The sequence below is a fragment of the Mobula birostris genome, chromosome 13, assembly GCF_030028105.1.
Source record: "Mobula birostris isolate sMobBir1 chromosome 13, sMobBir1.hap1, whole genome shotgun sequence".
Lineage (NCBI taxonomy): Eukaryota > Metazoa > Chordata > Chondrichthyes > Myliobatiformes > Myliobatidae > Mobula > Mobula birostris.
In genome coordinates, this window is record NC_092382.1 from 53,268,174 (window position 1) to 53,276,003 (window position 7,830).

Below are 7,830 nucleotides of genomic sequence, written 5' to 3' on the forward strand. Positions count from 1 at the left end.
CGCACCTAGTTGCCGAAATTCTCCTAAACCTTTGCACGTCATCAAATCTGCCTGCACCTCCAAAGCGACTGACACACCCACAGGAACAGAGGATTATTCCAGAGCAAGAATCATTTCCAACAGTTCACAAAACAGCTGGCTCACATTGAAATAATAGCAAGAAAAAAATTCAAAGTTCAGAGTGTATTTGTTAGTCAGGTTTCTATGAATTAAATATACCCACACCACCTCATCCTTCGACAGCCCCAAATCCGTTTGCGCTCGCAAACCCGCTGTCAATCACACATACGCATAATATTATCCTTGAACAACGATAACTTAAAACAGTTCACAAAATTGACCTTTAACAATCAATAAGAACCAAGTGCAAAATTGAAAGTGCATTTCTTAATAAATTATCGTACATGCCGAATCCCCATGCATACCCAAAACTTGTGCAAATCCAAATTCGCCAAGACACTCGAATCTGTGCTCATTCACTAAAATCCGTGTGGGCACCTAAACCTGTACATCACCCACAGACCAATCAAAGAAAAGAATCAGGCATTTCCCTTTTCCAAATCAGATTGATAACTAAACAAGCACTTAAGCTCAAAATCGGAACAATGGCGGACGAGCCCCAAATTTTGTCACATGAGTAGCAACAATGAATATATCATTGAGTCAAGTTTTATAAACAAACATAAACATTTTTTAAACTCTGCTCAACAATAGTGAAAAGTATTCAAACGACTATCTTAACTGGAAGTTAACTGCTGTACGGCAACTCTGGTACAGTTCTTAAAGTGGTAAATTCGAACACAGTCTTAACATGGCAAGTTCGAAAGTCCAAGTGATTTACACGGTCAATAAGGAGAGACTTCTCTGGAAACGGATTCCTTCGAAGACGTGACGTTACTGCTGATCCCGTCCAAAGAATTCACGACGGAGGAAATAAAACAGCTTAAAGGAACCTAATTCTGACGAATGATCACTGCACAAACCTTCCTGATCTTACAGGAGATATCTCAGGTACAAGTCACTATTTCTGAACGAGAATCAATAAGGTCGATCCTGTATTAAATCCTCGAACGACACCAACTTTACTCAATCCTTCAGGGTCCCGTACCTCAGTAAGATCTTAGAATAGAAAGTAAAACTCCACTTTAAACGAAACTACGTCATGAGACGAATACGCAGCATAACGGAGTAACTGACGAACCAAACAACGAATCAAAAGCGTAACAACAGAGGTTTCCAGTTAAATACCTGCTGATAACATGTCATCACGTGACCTCACACTGGCGAGAAAATTACATCACCCCACCATCACAAGACCATTACATCATGCTCACAAGAAACTCAATGACATCATGATCATAAGACAGTCACAAGATACCCACGAGGTATGTAACACTTGTAATTTTTGTAATTTATAACAAGTATTATGTACACCAGGATAGTCAATATAACATGGAAATACAGTTGCTTCAGCATGAATTAAACCGCCTGATGGCATGGTGGAAGATATCCCGGAACCTGTTGGTCGTGGCATTTATGCTGTGATGCTGTTCCCCGGATGATAGCAGCTGGAGCAGTTTGTGGTCATGGTGACTCGGGTCTCCAATGATATTTCGGACCTTCTTTAGACACCTGTCTTTGTAATTGTCCTGAAGAGTCGGACGTTCATATCTACAGACGCACAGGGATGTCAGAGTCCTGCGATTGGGCGAAGTACAGTTCGCATAGCAGGTAGTGACGCAGCCAGTCAGGATGCTCTCCATTGTGTCCCTGTAGAAAGTTCTTAGAATTTGGGAGCCCATCCCAAACTTTTTCAGAGGTCTCAGGTGATAGAGGCGCTGTTGTACCGTTTTCGCCACACTGCCGGTATGTACAGACCACGTCAGATCCTCGGTGATGTTTAAGCCGAGGAACTTAAAGCTCTTCACTCTTTCAACCCCAGATCCATTGATGTTAACAGGGAGTCAAACTGAGAACCAATGCCACCGGTCACATCAGTCACTGTATCTAAGATCTGTTTGGGAGTTCTGGAAGTTTCGTACTGCCCTCTACTTCTGGTGATCCCGTCCGTGGGACTTCATTCTGATCTTCAGCCCATCAGCGAGCGGCTTGGCAAGGGATGTGATTAGCAATTATAAGTCGACACTGAGATTCGTGTTTAGGAAGGCGATAAGGAATAATTGTTAACATAATGAGCTAACACAGTCCCGAGGTAAAAGTAACTGCTCCAGACTGGTTTAAATTTGAATATTCCTGTTCTATTTCAATATTTTAATCATTTATCAATTGTATAGAACCCCATTTTTTTCTGTTTATGATATGTGGACGAAGATCCATAATAGACACCATTGGGCTGCTTCTCAAATAAAACTATTGTATGTTCTCTGCATTCATTTTGTGTATTAGTGTTTGTAAAGGACTGTCGATTTGAAACAGTGCAAGCCGAAGGAGAAGTGTTTATTCACTCAGTACGTGTACAAATATCCTGAAATCAGCAACAACCTGACAACTCCTTGAGCGACGCAGTCTCTGTCTCGGTAGTCCAAACAAAAGGACAATGGATCTCCTGTTTAGAGCCGTCAGCGGATCCGCCACTGAACTGAAGTTTCTGATAATCGTTAGATAAAAGTTGTCAAATTCCAGGAATTAGCACTGCTTAGCAGTGCTCACCAGTGAATGGTGATGGTCAGCATCCGATTGCCTGCAACTTACGAGAGTCCCTCTTGCGATTGCGTTAGAGATGATGAAGCCGAAAACATATATTGTGGTTACGGGAAAATCAGAATTCTTCAGCTTGAATAAAAGTCCATGATCAGGAGCACGTCGTTTATAAATGCCTGGTAAACTGTTGGCGCGTTTATAAGGCCGAAGTGCATGATAAGGAACTCGAGGTGCTCTGTCGCTGAATGTCATAGGATGTCATCTTCCACGCGTATAATCAACCCCGTGGAGGACACGGACCTGACAGTGATCTGCTGCCCAGGCGTAGGCTCTATGTGGCGGAAGAGTCGAGAACTTTCCCTCACTGAAACCTCTTTGAAATACTTGTAAACGGATTTAATTTCTAACAAATTGGGTGCTGCAATTGCCCCGGGATCTTGCTCCAAGGATGACCTCTGAAACCCCATTGGTAGCGAGAGTTTTTCGAGTTTCTTTGTTTCAGAAATGACAGAGCAGGATGGAGCCAAACTCTCCCAAAACTCTTCCACAGATGCCTACGTGTCTTTAACGGAAACATAAGCCAAATCACAGTCGGTTTCCTCGTCCGTCTCTGCCCGCATCGGAAGTGAGGTGCAAGAAATCAATATCTCTTGAAAACCAAGGTTATTTACTCTTGTTATCTTTACCTTTTATGCTGACAGCCCATATGAGCTTTGTACGCTCCGAATTTCATTTCTGAACGCGTCCCACTGACCAGAAAACATCCCGGCTCCAATAGACACTTGCTAAACGGTTTTTGATACCGTCAAAATTGAACTTTCCGCAATGAAAAATCTCCATGCACGGACTAGAACGATCTTTTTTTGTCCATATTTACTTTGAAGTCAATGGCATTGTGATCAGGAGCTACAAGGTGTTCGATAAATCAAATTTATTTCTCTTGCACAGTCTCTGTCATTTCATAATTGCAGATCAAATATTGCACGCGTTCTCCTTGGGACGTCTGCACACTGATGAAGGGGAAGAGAATTTTTGAACACATTGGACTAACTCTAACCTATTTAGTCCTTTAAAAGTGTAGAATTAACAGTCAACGTGCGGACTGTCAGAAGCACCAACTCTAACAACCGTAATGTCCTAGCGACAGACAGCGATATATCCTCAAATTTGACCGTCTAAAACCACTGACTATTGGGCGGTCAGTAATCTATCCCTATTAATGTGATCATACCTTTCCTCTTTTTCAGTTTCATCAATAAAACTTCAATAGTCGAATTCTGCATCTGTCCTGGCGGAAGACAGCCGTGACATTCCCCCTGTCTATTAACGCTACTCCTTCTCTTTTAGTCCATTCCGCTCTATCGCTTCTGAAACAAAGGAACTCCGAAATACTGAACTGTCACACTAAACTCCACTGCAACCAAGTCTCTTTAACGGCAAAGTACCATGATTCCGGGTTTTGATCCAAGCCCTGAGTCATCGGCCTTTTCTCCGATACTTCTACCACTGAAGTATGCGCAGCTCAGAACATTAGTCCTACCTTGCTCAACGATTGCATTCCTGACGTTGTCTGAGACCTTATCAACGTGTCTGCACAATCTCCTCACCAGCTGTTCTGGCACCCTGGTTCCCATCCCCCGTGCAAATGTAGTTTAAATCTAATCATGCAGCACTCGCTAACCTTCCGGCAGGATATTAATGCACTTTCAGTTCACGCACGAAAAGTCTTTATCCATAGATCTTAACTTCCATGGAAGAGAGATCAGTGATCGAAAACTCGTATGGCCTCCCTCCTACACCAAACCCTTAGCCACGTGTTAATATGTATCATGTTTCCATTTATCGCCTGATTAGGACGCGTCACGTGTCGCTGTCACAACCCCGAAGATCCTGCCCTCCATCTCAGCACCTAACTCTCTGAATTTCCATTGCAGAAATTCGTCGCTCTTCTTACCGATGTCATTGGTCCTTAATAGACCACAGCTGCTGGCTGCTCACGGTCCTACTGAAGAATATTCAGGACTTGATCCAAGTTGTTTCGGACCTTGGTACCCGGGAGGCAACATAACATCCAGGAATCTGTTCTTCCCCTTCCCTTCTGAGGCATAGAACCAGACACAGTGCCAGAGATCCGACCTCTGTGGCTTTCCCCTGCTAGATCATCCAACCACAAACGACAACCAGGTGTTGGTGAGGGTGATGGCCATAGGGATAGTCTGCACTGGCTCTCTAAACCCTTTTCCCTTCCTGACTGTCACCCAGTTTCCTGTGTCCTGCACCCTGACTGTATCTACCACTTTATATGTCCTAGTCCATCACGCCTGCGGCCCCCAGTGAACCGGGGTTCATCTAGATTCAACTCAAACACCTCATAGAATCTGCACCTTGCAGATTGTTACCAGCTGCAGCTCTGTGTACTTCTCGCAGCTGTTGTCATCAGGAACCATGGAAGTCTCCCCGCCTTTCCACATCCCGCGAGGAGCATTCCACTCCGGCGAGGGCCGCCCCCTTGTCCCTGCCTTACTTTAATGTCTTCTGTGCATTTATCTCAGGATTAGCAAACCCGAGCGAAATACGTTCTCTTAAGCGTCTCATCTTTCAGAAAGGCCGCTGCTCTACAGTGCAAAACGCCCTGCTTCTGTCTCCTCTCCATCAGAGTAAACATTGACCTACAAGCCTGAACAACATTCTGACTGTAATAACTCATCCATGATAGAATGATGAACAGACACAGCGGACCGAATGGCCTTTCTGCACGATATCTTATGTTCTTGTGAACTTAATCGCAGCTTCACTTTCTTCCACAGTCATCAGACTATTGAGCTTTATAGTTCAGTTACTAACATCCATCTGTAAAGCAGCGTTGCGAGATATAATTGAACTGTGTTCAGTTTCTGTTGACGTTGTCATGATCAACTCGCACTCAATGTTTTCAGATTCAATACGGTCTATTAACGTTTCCTCCCCGCTTCACTACATGTAAAAATAATGAGTCTTCCAAGCGTTCTCATTCATCTCAGCAAACCTCCTTCCCAAATTCTTGCTGAGACGCGTCTCACGAGTCTTCGATCTGTAATTATTTGGCTTCACTCCCCAAAGAAGCTGCCTAATCTGCGAAACTGTAACAAGCTCGCGTTCATTTCCGATTAGCGGGATGATATGTGTGTTTGTGCGTAAATAACTTTGCCTTCAAATCAGGGATTCATTCCGTTCCCAAACACAACAGTAGTCAGGGTGGCCGAGTGGTCTAAGGCGCCAGACTCAAGGTATGAAAATCCTTCCGACAAACGCGAGTGTTCTGGTCTCCAGCTGGGGTCGTGGGTTCGAATCCCACTCCTGACATCTTTTGTTGTTAAACATTTAATCCAAATGATGTTATTTCTGCAACAAAACGTAGGTTCTTAGTGTGGATTAGGAAAACGGTAGAATAGATTGTGTTTTTTGACACTGCTTATCACAGTACAACAGATCATCGTACACCGATTTTTGGGTGAGCGATTTATTCAGAAACAATCCCATGGAGAAGTATCTTGGCCCGTAACGTCGACTGTGTATTCTTTTTGACAGATGCTGCCTGGTCTGCTGAGGTCCTAGGATACTCATCTAATCAATATAGAATAGTGTTTAAAGTGAAATCATTGGCTGTCGGAATAGTCAATGGATGGGGACGTGAGTGTAAACTGTTCTTGCACCTGTCGGTGCGAGTCCTGATGCTCTTTTTACCTTCTACCTAATGGCAGCAGCGTAAAAAGAAAATGTCCTGGTTGGTGAGGACCTCTGGTGGTGGATGCAGTTTTCCGATGACAGCGTTATGCAGATGTGCTGAATGTTTTGTAGTGCTTTACCCGTGACGGACTGGGCCGAATCCACTAACCTTTTGAAGATTTTCCTTCAAAGGTAATGTTATTTCCGTGCTAAGTCCTGATGCAGGCAGACAATCCACTCTCTACTACACATCTGTAGACGTTCATCTAGGTTTTTGAGGCCATGGTGAATCCCTGAAGTCTCCTGATAAGGTAGAGGATATACTAATACCTACCAATTTAAAATTACTTCCTCCAATGAGAAATGGCTCATGGACCTGTGGTTTTCCCTCTCCTCAAGACCACAATCTGTCCTTGGTCTTGCCAACATTGAGTGATAGGGTGTTGTCACGTCTTCTTTAAAACTTCCCCTCTTAGTTGAAATGTATGCCCTATGATATAAGACATATCAGCTCTGGGATGGAGACAGCTTCTGTGTGCTCTACCTTTATCTATGCCTCCCAAAATCTAAGAGACGTCTATCAGATTCACACTCAGCCTTGCTGCTCCAGAGGGAAAAACAACACAAGATGGTTGAAGCTCTCGTTATTGCAAAACCAAACTGTCTAATTCAGGAATCATCTTGTTAAATCTCTTCTGCACACTCTCCAAAGCCTCGTCATCCTTTCTATGACAGATGACCTAAACTGTGTGCATTACCAGTTCCAGCGCGCTGTGCTGCTGTGAGCTTTAAATTCTCACATGCTGGAAAACCTGAGACAAGGCATCACTCCATTTTCATTTCAAATCCCACCATATAGTGAGTGTTTGTATGTATGCTCTCTCACCAATGTAGTCGTTCACTCTATTATGAAGCACAGCTGCTCATGTGGGTTTGAAGAGAGTTGTCAGGGTGGCCGAGTGGTCTAAGGCGCCAGACTTAAGCCGAGAAAGTCGTTTAATAATAGACGCGAGTGTTCTGGTCTCCACCTGGAGACGTGGGTTCGAATCCCACTCCTGACAACTGTTGTCTTTTACAATTGGTGTTTTGATAATGCAATCACTAATTTTGTTGCAGCGATCAAAGCATGGGTTGGGAGGATGAGAAAGACGCAAGAAAGATAAAGGTTTTGTTTTAGTCACAGCAGACAGCAGTACAATGGGTCACATTACATCGGATTTAGGAAGCCGAGTTTGAAGAGAAAGAGGATTCGGTGAAGAGTGTCTGTGTCACCGTCTCAGCCATGGCTATTTGTTGGACAGAATGACATCGGTTCCATTCAGACATGTTGTTGGTCGCTATAATGAAAAGGCATTTTACATCGTCGTTCTTAAGCATACCTGTACATCTGCCGCGGAGCTCAGTGTCGTGCGTTTAACGCCACTCTGCACTTGGGAATATCGGATTGATCATTCCGGACTGTAT

General features: G+C 43.9%; 2 non-coding genes across 2 annotated transcripts; both read left to right on the plus strand.

Annotated features, from left to right (window-relative positions):
- Positions 1–5,889: 5,889 nt before the first annotated feature.
- trnal-caa (transfer RNA leucine (anticodon CAA)) lies at positions 5,890–6,003 on the plus strand. Its single transcript has 2 exons — positions 5,890–5,927; positions 5,958–6,003. It is a non-coding gene; the product is annotated as a tRNA-Leu (tRNA).
- Positions 6,004–7,311: 1,308 nt separating this feature from the next.
- trnal-uaa (transfer RNA leucine (anticodon UAA)) lies at positions 7,312–7,427 on the plus strand. Its single transcript has 2 exons — positions 7,312–7,349; positions 7,382–7,427. It is a non-coding gene; the product is annotated as a tRNA-Leu (tRNA).
- The last annotated feature ends 403 nt before the right edge of the window (positions 7,428–7,830 follow it).